The 17,537-nt window shown below is 41.9% G+C and overlaps 1 long non-coding RNA gene across 11 annotated transcripts in view; it reads left to right on the top strand.

Moving 5' to 3' along the window:
* LOC309846984 overlaps positions 1 to 17,537 on the top strand; it is a 318,364-nt gene that overhangs the window by 245,896 nt on the left and 54,931 nt on the right. Inside the window, exon 1 of one of the 11 annotated variants that reach the window (XR_014302235.1) lies at positions 2,871 to 3,215. The exons of the other annotated variants lie outside the window; for them this stretch is intronic. This is a non-coding gene — a long non-coding RNA (uncharacterized lncRNA). Of the gene's footprint in view, positions 1 to 2,870; positions 3,216 to 17,537 lie in introns of those variants that run through there. 11 annotated transcript variants of the gene reach the window in all.

Here is a 17,537-nt window from a genome sequence, read left to right as displayed (position 1 = left end):
GAAGCCTGCTTCTCCCTCTCCCACTCCCCCTGCTCGTATTCTCTCTCTCACTGCCTCTCTCTTTGTGTCAAATAAATAAATAAAATCTTTTTTAAAAAGCCACATAAGTGCTGTAATAGGGTACTTATAGGGTGTTGTAGGAGCACATGGCAGTGTCCCAGCCCTCCAGAGGGTTTGATGAGGGCCTGAGTCCTTGAGGCCTGACCCATGAGGAGCCGGTCAGACAGAAGAGGGCAAGAAGGAAAGAGAAGAGCGGCCTGAGAGGACAGTCTGCACAGACCCAGAGTCAGATGAGGAAAGTACCCGTGCTGGGCAGGCTTGAAAAGGGAGATTCTCAAATAGAAACGTGGCTACATTGGCCCCCACCTGCCTGTGGAGCAACTCCGCCCTCCACACCCACAGTTCGAATCTCTCCCTTCCTGTCCTGCTCTCCTGGCTCAGGGGGCACTTCTGGACCCCACAGGACAGCTCCCTGTTAATCGGTATCCCTTGTAATGGATACAAACGTCCCCAAACGTCCTGCACTTCCTTACTTCTAGAATTCCCTCTCTGGAGCCATGGTGAATCCTATTTTTCTTGCCTTTTTAATGTAGCTTTCTTTTGTTTTGAAGAGCTGTCTAATGATTCAGGTCATTGGAGCTGGGATCTCTCACTTAGCCCTTTGGCATACAGGCTGTGAAGTGTCTCGGGGCGCTCCTGTTGGGAAAACAGAGGGGGGCTGGCGGGTGCCAGAACGGGGCGGGCGGAGGCCCTTGGGAACGCCTCCTGGGCCTCCTGAGCCGCCTTTCCCCTCGGCTTCTGCTGGAGTCCTGGAGATAAGGACTGTTTGGCCTCTGCTGACACTGATACAAGAAGACCCACAGCACAAGCTGGACGATAAGCAGCACGGCTTGTTGGCCCTGTGCCCTGGTGACCGAGGGGAGGGCGGGAGGACTGGGGAGCGCCGAGAAAATGCTGGGAATGAGGCGTGGCTGCAACCCAGAGCAGCTGAACAGAGTCCTGTGGGAGCGCAGGCCAACTGTGGACCGATCTTCCCACAGAACACTGAAATCTGGATGGTTGCGGTCCATGCAACTGACTAATTTTTAATTTTTAGAAAAAAATTTTAAATTTAATTTTCTTTAAAAAAATATTTCATTTATTTATAGGGGGGGCACGGGGCGGGGCAGTGGCAGAGGGAGAAGCAGGCTCCCTGCTGAGCAAGGAGCCCCAGGTAGGGCTCCCTCCCAGGACCCTGAAATCATGACCCAAGCCAAAGGCAGACGCTTTACCAGCCGAGCCACCCAGGCGTTCCCCCAAATTTTAAATTTAAATATACTGTACAGGCCATTGTCACACAGATGAAGCTCGATGTTTATAGGCTTATTCAGGGGTTCTTAACCATGGCTGCACATTACCATCACCTGAGGAGTTGTTTTTTCTTTTTAAAAAGATTTTATTTGTTTGAGAGAGCAAGTGCATGAGAGAGCACGAGGGGTGGGGGTAGTTCAGAGGGAGACGGAGAAGCAGGCTCCCTGCTGAGCAGGGGCTCTATTCCAAGGCCCCAGGATGATGACCTGAGCTAAGCGCAGCCCTTTCACTGACTGAGCCACGCTCCCCCCCACCGACTCAGGTCAATTAAATCAGAATGGGGGTGGCACGATGAGTCATCAAGTTTTTCTACTGTCCCAGCTGATTCCGATGTACAGTTAAGGCTGAGGCTGAGAGCCTCGGGGTTTGACGTGTTTGTGGGCTTCCTCGCACGTGACCTCTGATGTTTACAGCACAGTTCGGCAGAGGATGGGGGAAGGCCCTGTGCCACCTGCGGCCTTTTCTAGCGGTCACTGTCAGGTGCGCTGCATCACCAGCGATCCAGTGCCCGGACGGGACCTCTGAAGACAAACAGGAGGGGCTCTTCTGTTGTCGTTCTCTTGAGGACCCCCCACTCTTTGTCACGAAGTGTGGACCCTTACGGATATGGCCGAAGAGGTCCCTGAGAAACTCATAGGTTGTTTCACCTTAAGTGGTTGCAAAAGCATCCTTCATCGCTCACAGGTCCGGATCTAGCGTCTTGTCCTGGGTACAGCTTCTCACTGGGTACCTAGCTCCATCGTCTCTGTGTTACAAGGACTAGGCGTCGTGTGCGTGCCGTCACTGTGAACCGTGCAAACAATGCCCGGTCGGTAGGTAGGCATGAGGAATTCCCTTCAAGGTCTGGGAAGGACCGGATACGGCACAGCTCCCCAGATTCAACCACGGTGGGCCGGTGGCAGTGTCTCACGCGCCTTCCCCTTCCTCAAACGGTGGTGTTTCCCACAGTCCTATCCTTGACTGTTGTCTTCTTAGATCCCATGCTCGGGCTATGCTCCCACCTCTTAACTCTGTGCCATCAATTCTTCTCTGCTGAGTTCCAAATACAGCTTGCCAACAGTCTATTAGACATTTCCTCCTGAATGCCCTATAGGAAACATGGACTTACTGTGATCCATCCTGAATTCATGATTTCAATGAATTTGTTACTGTCTACCTCCATGTGCTTTTCTTTTCTCTCTCTCTCTCTCTCTCTCTTTTTTAAGGAATTTACTGGAAGGACACATAAAGGAAGACTTGAGAAAACAGTGCAAAGGACAGGTGCCGAAGAAACTTGATTACCAGCCCCCAGAGGCACGTGGGCAGCCTTTGAAGATGCTGTCCTCGGCTGACTCACTTGCAGATGCCTCCAGCCCCCATGTGTTTCTGATCTAAATTCAAACTTCTGAGAGAGAGAAACTGATTGGCCTGTCTTGGGTCACGGGCCTACCCCTGACTTGACTTAGGGGGTTGGATCCGGTGATTGGAAAGCCCATCGGAATCAGATGAGTTGATCAGTCCCGCAGAAAGCAGAAAGCTTGCAAAACAGGGAGGAAAGATTTTACAAAAATTCTCCCCATTTTATTTTTTTAAATAATATTTTATTTATTTATTTGACAGAGATCACAAGTAGGCAGAGAGGCAGGCAGAGAGAGAAGGGGAAGCAGGCTCCCCGCTGAGCAGAGAGCCTGATGCGGGGCTCGATCCCAAGACCCCGAGATTACGACCTGAGCTGAAGGCAGAGAGGCTCAACCCACTGAGCCACCCAGGAGCCCCCATTTTATTGTTATAAACATTATACAAGTTATACATAAGTAAATGCACTTGTGAAAAGCCAAAGAAGGAAGACTAGAGAAGAACTCTCCATCCTGCTCTCGTCCTCAGAGGTAAGTTCTACCAAGTTATGGTCGATGTTTACAGGTCGTTTTTTCTGCTTTTTGATATCTATGTAAATATGTGTGTAAAATATGTATATATACATGAATGTAACTGTTCCTTTTCATATTACTATGATCTACTGCCTTCATGGAATTGACAGGTTTTCCCATTTCAAAACTCATAGTCGTACCTCGTTTTTATTTTCGTAAGTGAAGTAATTCATGGTCAACACTCATTTAAGCAGTGCCGAAGTTTGTAAAATGAAAAGTAAAGATTTCCCTTCCTCCAGTCCACATTTCCCTGCAATTCTAGAGCTCTTCCCTAGAGGGAACCACTGTTAACATTTTCTTATTTATCAGAAGAAATACTTCCAGGTGACCAAATGGGGCTATTTCTAGGAGTGTTGATTTGCTGTATCCTGACATCCCCATGCTGACTGTCGTGTTTTTAATAAATGTAACAAAAAATGTTTTATAAATGTAACAAAAAACCCCGTTTTTATAAATGTAACAAAATCATGGGTACCAATGGATGGGTGACCCCTAAGATTTCTAAGAACCTTAGTACTTATTATTATTTGTTTTGGAGGGTGAGCACATGGCTGTGGGGGTTGGGGTGGCAGTGCAGGAAGAGGGGCCGAGGGAGAGAGAATCCCAAGCAGACTCCCCGCTCAGCACAGAGCTTGGCACAGGGCTCAGTCTCAAGACCCTGAGATCATGACCTGAGCCGAAATCTAGAGTCAGATGCTTGCCTGACTGAGTCGCCCAAGTGGCCCCCCAAAATGTAGTACTTTATAAGTGACTGTCCATAAGCTCTCTACCTTCTAAACTTCCTCCCGTCATAGAATTTTTTCATCTTTCATATAAGAGGCCATGCCAGTGTTTAAGTCCATAATTTATAGATATCCTTGTTGCTTTTACATCGGACATGGAAACCCGGTGTTCAAAGCTGTTCTACACTGCCCTGCTACTAGGAGGAAAATAAACTGGAAGCGGGGCTTATCAAAAATCCAGTTACGATAAACCTCTCTTTCGGGACCACAGGGTGCAATGTTACATAAATAACTCCTGCGGAGATAGACATTTGCAGTTCTTGTTTGACTTCTGGGGAAGATGAAGTTAGAATTGAATGACACAAGCCTTCTTGTACTGTTAGCCATTGGGAACAGCTATTCAAGTGGTCAAAACGGGAATGAACTGCTGTGACTGCCAGTGCATTTTCAGGCAGAGGGATCCTCTTGGTGGCCTTCTCGGGGGTACACAGGAAACAGGGCTGGCTCTCACCTGCCCGTTGGGCTCCGTAGCCAAGCTCCCAGCAGGACGTGGTGGACACACAGTTTCCTGACGTTCTCATCTTTTCCAATCAGAAGAAAGGGCTTATGCGGATGCAAAGGGATCTCCCTGCCCTTGGTCATGCTAAGGACTCCCCTGCTTGGCCAGAAGAAGAAAAAAAAGCAGAATAAAAAATGGAGGTAGAGCGTGGTTATTCTGTGCTGGTTCTGGGACTGTGAAATACTGATGTTCTGACCTCTTTTGGAGATGTTCCTGGTGTGCAGCCTGTGCTCGGTCTAGACCCCGTGTTTTTCTAATTGAAGTTTAGTGACTTGTCACATGAATTCATGGAATGACACATGACCGCTTTGAACTGTCCTACTCTGAAGGCATGGGGCGTACATTTTAAGGGTAATCGAGCATTGACTGCTCTTCGTGTATCTGTTCCATTGAATAATCTAGAGCTAAGTCAGAATTGGGTAGAATTTCAGCTGATTTCCTGTGACGAAAGTGGAAATAATCTAAGATCATTCTATGGAGAACACAACTAGGCCTTGCACATGGTACATAATTGCTTCATCAACTTTTGCTGAAGGACCGATTTACATTTACAGGAGACACCTGCCTGCAGTCAGGCAATCCAGAATTCCTCGCCGTTTGGTTCGGCTCCAGTCTCTGTGGCTGGGGAAATGGGTGTCGTGTTCGCGTGTGATAGCTAAAAGGGACAGAGCCAGGGCGGGTGAACAAAGCTGTGGACTTGCGGAACTGTCAGACTCAAAGGACAAGATGAAGAGAAAGTGCGAGGAGAAATGTGCACGGCTGTGGCTAGGCGTTTGTGATCTGGAACGGTTTGTTGTGGGGCATCCGCTGGTAAGGGCAGTTTGGAACTCTGTATGATGTGGTGGCCTGGGGGAGTGAGGAAGGGCCCATCCTTCACACCCTCTGCCTTCCCGTACAGCCCTATGGTATGTTTTTAAATAACTGATAGAACAAATAGAAAATCATTAGGAATATAGAAGACCTGCACAAGACTTATAAACAACTACCCTAGCTGACATTTATAGAACATTCTACCCAACAGAAACACATTCTTTTTGAGAGCGTGTGGAACGTCTACCGAGGTAGATTATATTCGGGGCCATAAAACAATAAATTTAAAGGGATTTAAGTCATAAAAAGTATATTCTCTGATCATAGTGGAATTAAAAGAGAACTTAAGAACAGGAACATTATTTTTCTTTTAAGTGTTCCATTTGATGAAATTTGAAAAGTGTATACAGGTGCATAACGAACATCACAAAGAGTATTTGCATCGCCACAGAAGTTGCCTCGTGCCCCTTTTGTAGTAAACCCCCTTGTAGGGATTTTGTAGTAAATCCAGTTCCTGTCAGCACTGATCTAATTTTGTCCAAGAACAGGAAAATTCTTAGTTATCAAAAATTTGCAAACTTCATACAACACTTTTTTTTTTTTTTTAAAGATTTTATTTATTTATTTGACAGAGAGACAGAGATCACATGTAGGCAGAGAGGCAGGCAGAGAGGAAGGGAAGCAGGCTCCCTGCTGAGCAGAGAGCACCATGTGGGGCTCAATCCCAGGACCCTGAGATCATGACCTGAGCCGAAGGCAGAGGCTTTAACCCACTGAGCCACCCAGGTGCCCCTTCATACAAAACTTTTAACTGGCCCGTGGATCAAAGAAGAAATCCTAAGGGAACTCAGAAAATAGCTCGAACAGAAAGAAAATGAAAGCCTAACCTACCAAAATTTGTGGTTGCCACAAAAATCATACTTAGGAGGACACTCACTGCCCTGCATGCCTGTATTTGAAGAGAAGGAAGACGTAGAATCCGTGGCCTTAGTTTCCACCTTGAGAATGGAAAAGGAGAGCACATTAAACCCAAAGTAAGCAGAAGAAGGGAAACACATGTTTATTATGTTCGTAAAAATTGAGATATAGTTGACACAGAATGTGTTTGAGGCATATGGGATAATTATTTGATACAGGTAGATATTGAGAAATGATTACCACTATTTAGTAACATCCGTCCCCTCAAAGAGTTCGTGTTTATTTTCTTGTGATTAGAACTTTTAAGATGTTCTAAGATGTTAAGATGTTTTAAGATGCTCTCGTAGTGTCTTCCAAACCCCCAAAAGGGTCTTGCTAACCGTGGTCACTGCGGTATTTATCTTCTAACTGGAACCCCTTCCCAGCCTTTGGCAACCACCAATCTGTTCTCTGTATCTGTGAATTAGATTGTTTTGAGACCATGTAGAGGTGATCCCACACAGTGTTTGTCTATGTCTGACTTCTTTGACTTAACATAATGCTCTCTTGAGTTTCGTCAATGTTGTTGCAAATGGTAGGATTTCCTTTCCATGGCTGAATAATAATTGTGTGTGTGGGGGGGAGGGTACATATATATCACATTTGCTTTATTCAGCATCCATCAACGGATAGGTTGTTTCCATGTCTTATGTACTGTAAAGAATGCGGCAATGAATGTGGGAGTACAGCTAAGTTTTTGAAATAGTGGTTTTATTTCCTTTGGGTAAATACTCCAAAATAGACTTGCTGAGTCATAGGTTGGACCATTTCTGATTTTTTGAAGACCCTCTTTTCTCTTCTTCATTGTGGCTGCACCAGTTGACATTTCCGCCATCACTGCACAGATGTCCCCTTTTCTCCCCGCCTTCACCTATGGTTAGAAGAACTGTGTTTTACTCCGATCACATTTTTATGTAAAACTGATGTATTTCAGGTTATCTTTTGAAATTGCATATAATGCATTTTGTTAAGGTGCAAAATAATGATTATTGATCTAATCAGTTCTATGAAATGTCCTGAGTCTTTACTATGCCATTGTACCAGTATTTTTCTTCTTTTCAATGGAAAATTTGACATTTATTTATTTTATTTTATTTTATTTTTTTAAGATTTTATTTATTTATTTGACAGAGAGAGATCACAAGTAGGCAGAGAGGCAGGCAGAGAGAGAGAGGGGAGGAAGCAGGCTCCCCGCCGAGCAGAGAGCCCGACGCGGGACTCGATCCCAGGACCCTGAGACCACGACCCGAGCCGAAGGCAGCGGCTCAACCCACTGAGCCACCCAGGCGCCCCTATTTTATTTTATTTTTTAAAAAAGATTTTATTTATTTATTTGACAGAGAAGGACAGCAAGAGCAGGAACACAGCAGGGGGATTGGGAGAGGGAAAGCAGGCTTCCCGCCGAGCAGGGAGCCTGATGCAGGGCTCAATCCCAGGACTCTGGGATCATGACCTGAGCCAAAGGCAGATGCTTAATGACTGAGCCACTCAGGCGCCCCCAAATTTGCGGCCATTCCATTTAATATTGAATAAGTTTAAGGTGTGCTTTTTGTCCTGTTATTTTGATACATCTATATGGTTATTGTTATAATGATATTTATCACCTCACATATTTATGGTACAATATTGTTTAATATAGCATATATATATATATATAGCATATATAGCATATATATATAGCATAGCTATTTTACTACTCATTATAAGTTTGTAACTTTAAACACTATTAGTCTTATCCCCCATTCCCTGCAAATACCATCTTATTTATTTTTTAAAGATTTTATTTATTTGTCAGAGAGAGCACAAACAGAGGGAGTGGCAGGCAGAGGGGAAAGGAGGCTCCCTGCTGAGCAAAGAGGCTGATGCAGGACGTGACCCCAGGACCCTGGGATCATGACCTGAGCTAAAGGCAGACACTTAACCCACTAAGCCACCCAGGTGTCCTTCTTCTTCTTCTTCTTTTTTAAGTTTGATTTTTTTTAAGACTCCGCATATAAGTAGTAGAGTATTTGTCTTTGTCTGGTATGATGTGCTCAGTGGGCCTCCATGTTGCACATGTCAGGATTTTGTTCGTTCTCCTGACTGTGTAATATTCCACTGCATATATATGGCGCATCTCATTAACGGTCTATCAACAGATCAATGGGTTAGGTTGTTCCCCTATGTGGCTATTGTGAACAACGCTCCAGTAAACATGACAGTGCGTATATCTTTTTGATACCCTGTTTTCATTTTGTTTGCCCATATATCTAGAAGTGGGTTTGCTGGATCATACGGCGGTTGTATTTTTAATTTTTTTGGAGGAAACTTTGTACTATTTTTCCAAAGAAACTGAACCAATTTACATTCCCACCGACAGTGTACAAGCTTTCCCTTTTCTCCCCATACTCGCCAGCACCTGCTTTTTTGTCTTCTTGATGATAACCATTCTAACATGTGTGAGCTTATAGTTCCTTGTGGTTTGGATTTGTGTTTCCATTATAATGAGAGATGTTAAGCATCTTTTCATGTGTCCATTGGCCATTTAGATGACTTCTTTGAAAAAAAAAATCTCCATTTAATTTCTCTGCCCATTTTTAAGTTGAATTATTTCTTTGTCATTGAGTTGTGCGTTTTTTATCTTTTTTGGATAAATAACCCCATATCTGATACATGTTTTGCAAATACGTTCTCTCTTTCTGTAGGTTGTCTTTGCATTTTGCTAATTGTTTCTTTTGCTGTGCTGAATCAGTCAAGTTTGATGTAGCCCTATTTGTTGATTTTTTTTTTTTTTTGGTATTTGTGCTATTGGTGTTCAGTCTAAAAAAATCATTGCCAAGACCAATGTTGAGGAGCTTTGTCCTTGTGTTTTATTTTGGGAGTTTTACAGTATTTGAGTTGACTTTTCTTGATTAAGATAAAAATTAGTTTATTTTAGATTTTATTTATTTATTTGACAGAGACACAGCCGGAGAGGGAACACAAGCAGGGGTAGTGGGAGAGGGAGAAGTAGGCTTCCTGCTTCAGGAGCCCGATGCAGGACTTGATCCCAGGACTCTGGTATCATGACCGGAGCTAAAGGCAGACACTTAATGACTGAGCCATCCAGGTGCCCCAAGATTAAAGTTAATTTTATTCTTCTGCATGTTAGTATACAGTTTCTCCATTTTGGGCTCCCTTGTCAATTATTAGTTGACCATATATGCATGAGTTTATTCCTGGACTCTTTTGATTCTGTTCCATTGGTCTCTGTGTCTGTTTTTACATCTGTTCCAGACCGTCTGGAATCAGGAAGTATGGTTTTGTTCTTTGTTCTTCTTTCTCAGGATTTGTTCTTCTCCAGCTTTGTTCTTCTTTCTCAGTATTGCTTTGGCTATTTGGGGTCTTTTGTAATCCCACCGAATTGTAGGACTGTGTTTTCTACTTTTAAAAAGTTTCATCGGAGTCTTGATAGGGGTGCATTGCATTATGGGTGACTTTGCATAGGTTGGATATTTTAACCATTTTTTTTTTTTTTCCCCATCCATGAGTAAGGTGTAATTTCCATATGCTTGTGTCCTTGATTTCTTTCCTTCCTTTTTTTGGAGGTAGTTTTTTTTTTTTTTTTTTTTTTCCAGATTTTATTTATTTATTTCTCAGGGAGAGCACAGGCACAGGGGAGGGGCACAGGGAGAGGGAGAAGCAGACCCCCCTGAGCAGGAAGCCAGCGCGGAACTCGATCCCAGGACCCCGAGATCATGACCAGAGCCGAAGGCAGACACTTAACCGACGGAGCCACCCAGGCACCCCATTTTGAGTTTATTTTTGTGTATGGCGTGAGAAAATGGTCCAGTTTTACTCTTTTGGATGAGCTGTCCAGTTTTCCCAGCATCATTTGTTGAAGAAACCATTTTTTCTCATTGCCTGTTTTTCCTCCTCTGTTGTAGATTAGTTGGCCATATAAGGGTGTTTCTGGGCTCTCTATGCTGTTGGATTAATCTATGGGTTTAGTTTTTGTACCAGTTTTGTTTTGAGGATAATAGCATGGTGGTATAGCTTGCAATTGGGGAATGTGATGCCTCTAGCCCTGCTCTTCATTTTCAGGATAGCTTTGGCCATTAGGGGGTCTCATGGGGTTCCAAACAGATGTTAGTATTATTTGTTCTTGTTCTGTGAAAAATGCTATTGATATTTTGATAAGATTTCTTTGACTCTTTAGGTTGCTTTGTGTAGTATGGGCGTGCTCAATCCACGAGCATGGCTTATCTGCCCATTTCATGTCCTCTTCACTTCTCTCATCAATGTCTTCCAGTTTCGGAGTAAAGCCTTTCACCTCCTTGGTTAAATTTATTCTTGGGTACTTTATTCTATTTGATGCAATTATAAATAGGATTGTTTTCTCAATTTCTCTTGCTGTTATTGTTTAGAAATGCAGCAGATTCCTGTAAGTTAATTTTGTGTCTTGCAAATATACCGAATTTATCAGTTCTAGTAGTTTCTTGGTAGAGTCTTTAGGGTTTTCTAAATATAATACTGTATCATCTGCAAATAGTGGTAGATACACTACTTCTTTATTGATTTAATAAATTTCTTTATTTCTTGTCTGATAGAGTGCACTTTCTCATCTTGCTCCTGACTGTAGAGGGAAAGCTTTCAACCTTTTAGTGTTGAGTACGTTTAACTGGATTAGTCCTATAAGATCCTCATTATATTGAGGTGTGTTTATACTCACTTTGTTGAGAGCTTTTATTATGATGGATGTTTAATTTGTCAAAACATTTTTCCTGCATTTATCAAGATGACCGTGTGATTTATTTTAAAGATTTAAAAAATTTATTTATTTGACAGAGATCACAAGTAGGCAGAGAGGCAGGCAGAGAGAGAGGAGGAAGCAGGCTCCCTGCTGAGCAGACAGCTGGAAGTGGGGGTTGATCCCCAGGACCCTGGGATCATGACCTGAGCCAAGGGCAGAGGCTTTAAAAACCCACTGAGCCACCCAGACTCTGACTGTATGATTTTTATCCTTCATTTTGTTAATGTAATGTGTCATACTGATCAGTATGCAGATAGTGAACAATTCTTGCATCTCTGGAATAAATCCCATTTGTTTGCTGTGAATGATCCTTTTGCTGAAAAATTGCTAGTATCATTGAGAATTTTTGTATCTGTTCATTAGGGATATTGAGGTGTAATTTCCTCTTTTATAATGTGTCTGGTTTTGACATTGGTGTCATGCTGGCTTTGTAGATTGAATTTGGAAGAGTTCCTTTCTCAATTTTTTTTTTTTTTTAAGATTTTATTTGTTTATTTGACAGAGAGAAATCACAAGTACACTGAGAGGCAGGCAGAGAGAGAGAGAGAAGGAAGCAGGCTCCCTGCTGAGCAGAGAGCCCGATGTGGGACTCGATCCCAGGACCCTGAGATCATGACCTGAGCCGAAGGCAGCGGCTTAACCCACTGAGCCACCCAGGCACCCACCTTTCTCAATTTTTTGAAAGAGTTTGAGAAGACTAGATATGAACGATTCTCTAAATATTTGGTAGAATTCACCTGAGAAGCCATCTGATTTTGGACTTTTGTTTAGGAGTTTTTTGATTGCTGATTGAATTTCCTTACTGGTAATTGGTCTGTTCAGATTTTCTTTTTCCTCCTGTTTCAGTCTTGGAAGAGCGTATGTTTCTAGGAATTTAGCAGTTTCCAGGTTGTTCAGTTTGTTGGCATGTAATTTTTGGTAGTAGTTTCTTAGAATCCTTTGTGTTTCTGTAGTGCGGTTGTAACTTCTTTAATTTCTGATTTTATTTTAATTTTTAAAAAAGATTTTTTATTTTAAGTTTTTAATTAAAATTTTAATTTAATTTTAAAAAAGGGGGAGCCAGATGTGGGACTCAATCCCAGAACTCTGGGATTGTGACCTGAGCCACCTAAGTACCCCTACACACGAATTCTTAATTAAGAGTGGATGTTGAATTCTGTGAACTGCTTTTTAGTTTCTTGCCTCGGGGTGGACCGAGGAGTGTCTTAGTGTCTTCATATGGGTTGTTTCTTAAGTAATTTTATTTAAAATAATCAGTATGCGAACGTGGCACATTTTGGTGCCAACCGCTCTTGACCCCAACATTTTCCTCTTAGAACTGTTTTTGTTGTGTCCCAAAGATTTTGAAATGTCGTTTCCATTTTCATTCATATCGAAGTATTTTTTAAATTTCCTCCGTGATTTCTTCGTTGACATCCTATATTGTTCAGTGACCCATTGTTTAACCTCCATGAAGAGATGCTTGATAAGATTTCAATCTTGAACTTACTGAGACTTGTTTTATGGCCCCAGGTGATTTATTCTCGAGATCGTTCTCCGTGTGCTTGAATGTGTATTGTGCTTCCTTTTGATGAAATGTTCTGTGTATATCTGTTAAGTCCCTCTAGTCTCCTGGGTTATTCGAAGCCACTGTTTCTTTATTGGTTTTCTGTCGGAATGATCTATCCATTCCAGGTAATGTAAGCGGAGTGTTCCCTTCTCTTCTTGTGTTACTGTTATTTTCTCCCTTTATGTCTATTAACATTTGCTTTATATATTTCAGTGCTGCTATGTTGGCTACATAGGTATTGAAAATCATGACATTCTCTTGTTGGATTGATCCCTTTATCGTTGTGTAATGCTCTTTTTTTAATGGAAGTACGTTGATACAGTATCCTATTAGTTTCAACCGTATAGCATGGTGACTCAGCACCTCCATATGTTATGCTGTGCGTGCCTACCACAAGTGTGGCTCCCGTCTGTCACCATACAATGCTATCACCAGATCGCTGACTTTATTCCCTATGCTGTACCCTTTATCCCCTGGACTTGATCATCTCATAACGGGGAGCCTGTCTCTCCCAATCTTCTGTACCCATTGTGCTCATCCCCCCCATACCTCCTCCTCTCTGGCAACCATCAATTTGTTCTCTGTATTTATGGGTCTGGTTTTGCTTTTTGTTTACTCCTTTTTTTGTGTTTTAAATTCTACATTATAACTGAAATCCTACAGCATTTGTTTTTTCTATCTGACTTAGCATCAACTTTGACATTTTAATTTTTATGTGCTTTGGTGTGGACCTCCTTAGATTCCTCTTGTTTGGAATTCTTTGTGATTCCTGATATTGGATGTCTGTTTCCTTCTAAGGGTTAGGGAAGTTGTCAGTAATTATTTCTGCCCCTTTTGCTCCCTCTTGTCCTTCTGGGACTTCTGTAATGCGAGGTTCATCTGCTTATTGGTGTCCAGCAGATCCCTCAGCCTATTCTGACTTTTTAAAATTCTTCTTTCTTCTTGCTGTTCACCTTGGGTGCTTTCCAGACTGTGCTCCAGACGTTGGTCTGTTCTGCATCTCTAATCTAGTGATTTCCTTTAGTGTATTTTTCATTTTAGTTACTGTATTCTTCAACTCCGATTGGTTCTTTCTTACATTTTCTACCTTTTTTGAAGTTCTCACTGAGTTCAACTCTTTTCTCCAGTCTGATGAATATCATAATGATCATACTTCAAAATCTTGACTAGGGGCGCCTGGGTGGCTCAGTTGGTTACACGTCTGTCTTTGGCTCAGGTCATGTTCCTAGGGTCCTGGGATGGAGCCCCATGTCAGGCTCTCTGCTCAGTGGGGAGTCGGCTTCTCCCTCTGCCTTGGCTACTCCCCTTGCTTGTGTTCTATCTCTCTGTCAAATAAAATAAAATAAAATAAAATAAAAAAGACTTCATTAGGCATATTGCTTATTTCTGTTCCATTTAGTTCTTTTTCTGAGGTTTTTGTCTTGTTCTTTATTTTGGAGCATACCGCTCTACCTCCCCATTTTGCTTGACTTTCTGTATTTGTTTCTAGGAGTTAGGTGGAACTGCTCCTTCTCCTAAACTTGTTATTTATTTATTTATTTTTGAAGGATTTTATTTCTCTATTTGAGGGAGAGAGCGTATGTGTGTACAAGTAGGAGACGGGGGGCAAAGAGGGAGGGAGAAGCAGGTTCGCCGCTGAGCAGGGAGCCCAGCGTGGGGCTAGAACCCAGAACGCTGGGATCATGACCTGAGCTGAAGGCAGAGGCTTAACCAGCTGAGCCACCCAGGTGCCCCTCCTTCTCCTTAACTTGAATGGTCTTGTGTATGGTCCTCCCCTGTGTAGACTGTGCCTGGTGACTTTGGCTCACAACCCCAGGACTGAGAGCTGCATGCTCTGTCGACTGATGTCTTTCTTCTTGAGTGTTTCACTTGGATTCCTATGTCTTTATTTTTGGATTTGTGGTTACTATTGTCATAAAAAACAGACTAGGTATATCATAGTCTATTTTATTTTTATTTTTTAAAATTTTATTTATTTATTTGACAGAGACCTTAAGTAGGTGGAGAGGCAGGCAGAGAGAGAGAGAGGAGGAAGCAGGCTCCCTGCTGAGCAGAGAGCCCGAGTGGGGCTCGATCCCAGGACCCTGAGATCATGACCTGAGCTGAAGGCAGAGGCTTTAACCCACTGAGCCACCCAGGTGCCCCATATAGTAGTCTATTTTAAATTGATGATCTATTCCATTTGAACACATTCTAAAGGCACTGTGTGTGTGTGTAATTTTTTGTTTTAATTTTTCGAGTTTTTTGCTAAAGATTTAAAATTTTTTTTTAAGATTTAATTATTTTTTCATTTTATTTCTTTTCAGTGTTCCAAAATTCATTGTTTATGTACCATACCCAGTGCTCCATGCAATACCTACCCTCCATAATACCCACCACCAGACTCAACCAACCTCCACTCCCCTCTATTTATTTATTTGAGAGAGAGAGAACAAGAGAGGGGCAGAGGGAGAGGGAGAAGCAGAGAGACTCCTCACTCAGCAGGGAGTCTGATGCGGGACTCGATCCCAGGACCCAAGGATCATGACCTGAGCTGAAGGCAGACGCTTAACTGACTGAGCCACCCAGGCAGCTAATTTTTTAAGTTTTAATTTATTATATATATATATAGTGCTTTTAGGGGTGCCTGCCTGGCTCAGTCTGAAGAGCATCTGACTTTGGATCTCAGCGTCATGAGTTCAAGGCACCACACTGGATATAAACATTACTTAAATAAACTTAAAAATGTGTGTCTGTGTGTATATATATATAGTGTGTATATATATGTGTATATATGATATATATAAATATATTTATATATATAAATTATATATACTATATGTTTTATTATATATAAAATTAAATTATATCAAATTATATTAAATTACATAATATATTAATATTAATAATATAATACATTATTAATATATATTATATTAAATAATATATGAATATATATTAATATATATTTATATATAAATATATATATATTTTTTTGCCTAGTTCTTTTTTTTTTTTAACTTCTTTTCAGTGTAACAGTATTCATTATTTTTGCACCACACCCAGTGCTCCATGCAATCCGTGCCCTCTCTAATGCCCACCACCTGGCTCCCCGAACCTCCTACGCCCTGCCCCTTCAAAACCACTCAGATTGTTTTTCAGAGTCCATAGTCTCTCATGGTTCACCTCCCCTTCCAATCTCCCTCAACTCCCTTCTCCTCTCCTACTCCCCTTGTCCTCCATGCTATTTGTTATGCTCCACAAATAAGTGAAACCATATGATAATAGACTCTCTCTGCTTGACTGATTTCACTCAGCATAATCTCTTCGAGTCCCGTCCATGTTGCTACAAAAGTTGGGTATTCACCCTTTCTGATGGAGGCATAATACTCCATAGTGTATATGGACCACATCTTCCTTATCCATTCGTCCGTTGAAGGGCATCTTGGTTTTTTCCACAGTTTGGCGACTGTGGCCATTGCTGCTATAAACATTGGGGTACAGTTGGCCCTTCTTTTCACTACATCTGTATATTTGGGGTGGGGGTAAACACCCAGTAGTGCAATGGCAGGGTCATAGGGAAGCTCTATTTTTAATTTCTTGAGGAATCTCCACACTGTTCTCCAAAGTGGCTGCACCAACTTGCATTCCCACCAACAGTGTAAGAGGGTTCCCCTTTCTCCACATCCTCTCCAACACACGTTTCCTATCTTGCTAATTTTGGCCATTCTAACTGGTGTAAGGTGGTATCTCAATGTGGTTTTAATTTGAATCTCCCTGATGGCTAGTGATGATGAATGTTTTTTCATGTGTCTGATAGCCATTTGTTTGTCTTCACTGGAGAAGTGTCTGTTCATATCTTCTGCCCATTTTTTAATATGATTGTCTGTTTTGAAGCACTATATTTTTATTCTTTTCTTCCACATTTTATTTATTTGGCAGCATATATATATATATATATATATATGGTTTTAAGATTCTTTATCTTACATGTTTGCTGCTTTGATTATTTTATTTTATTTTTAATGATTTTATTTATTTGACAGAGAGAGACACAGTGAGAGAAGGATCACAAGCAGGGACAGTGGGAGAGGGAGAAGCAGGCTTCCCACTGAGCAGGGCGCCCAATGTGGGGCTCGATCCCAGGACCCTGGGATCATGACCTGAGCCAAAGGCAGATGCTTAATGACTAAGCCACCCAGGCACCCCTGCTTTAATTATTTTGTGTCTTGGTGTGGACCTCTTTGGATTTATCTTTGGGGCTCCCTGTGATTTCTCTATCTCGATGTCTGTTTCTGTTAGAAAAGTTTTCAGCCATTATTTCTTTAAGTAAATTTTCTGCCCCTTTGTTCTCTCTTCTCCTTCTGGGAACCCCAAAATGCAAATGTTAGTATTTTTGATATTGTCCCAGAGGTCCTTTAACCTTCCCCCCTTAAAATGTTTTTCTTTATTTTTGCTATTCAGTTTAGATGATTTCCACTATTACCTTCCATACCCCCAATCTGTTCTTTTGTACCTTCTAATCTGCCGTTGATATAATTTAGTGTATTTTTCATTTCAATTACTGTATTCTTCAGCTTTTGTTCTTAAAAAAATTTTTTTTGGGGGGCACCTCAGTGGTTCGTCAGTCAAGTGTCTGACTCTTGATCTCGGCTCAGGTCTCAATTTCAGGATTGTGAGTTGAAGCCCCATGTTGACCTCCACGCTGGGTGTGAAGCCTACTTAAAAAATTTTGGTGGGGGCGGGGGGAGTATAGATGTTATTCAGTGTTAAATTAGTTTTAGCTGCACTACATAATGATTTGATAATTCTATACATTATGTAATTCTTACTAAAGTAAGTGGAGTTGATTGGTCTTACTAATGATTTTTATATTCTTTAATTTTAGACTTTTATTTATTTAAGATTTTAAAATGTTTAAGTAATTTCTGTA

This window comes from Mustela nivalis, assembly GCF_964662115.1.
Source record: "Mustela nivalis genome assembly, chromosome: 13".
Lineage (NCBI taxonomy): Eukaryota > Metazoa > Chordata > Mammalia > Carnivora > Mustelidae > Mustela > Mustela nivalis.
The sequence above is the reverse complement of the archived record's forward strand: the minus strand, read 5'-3'. Positions and strand labels throughout refer to the sequence as shown.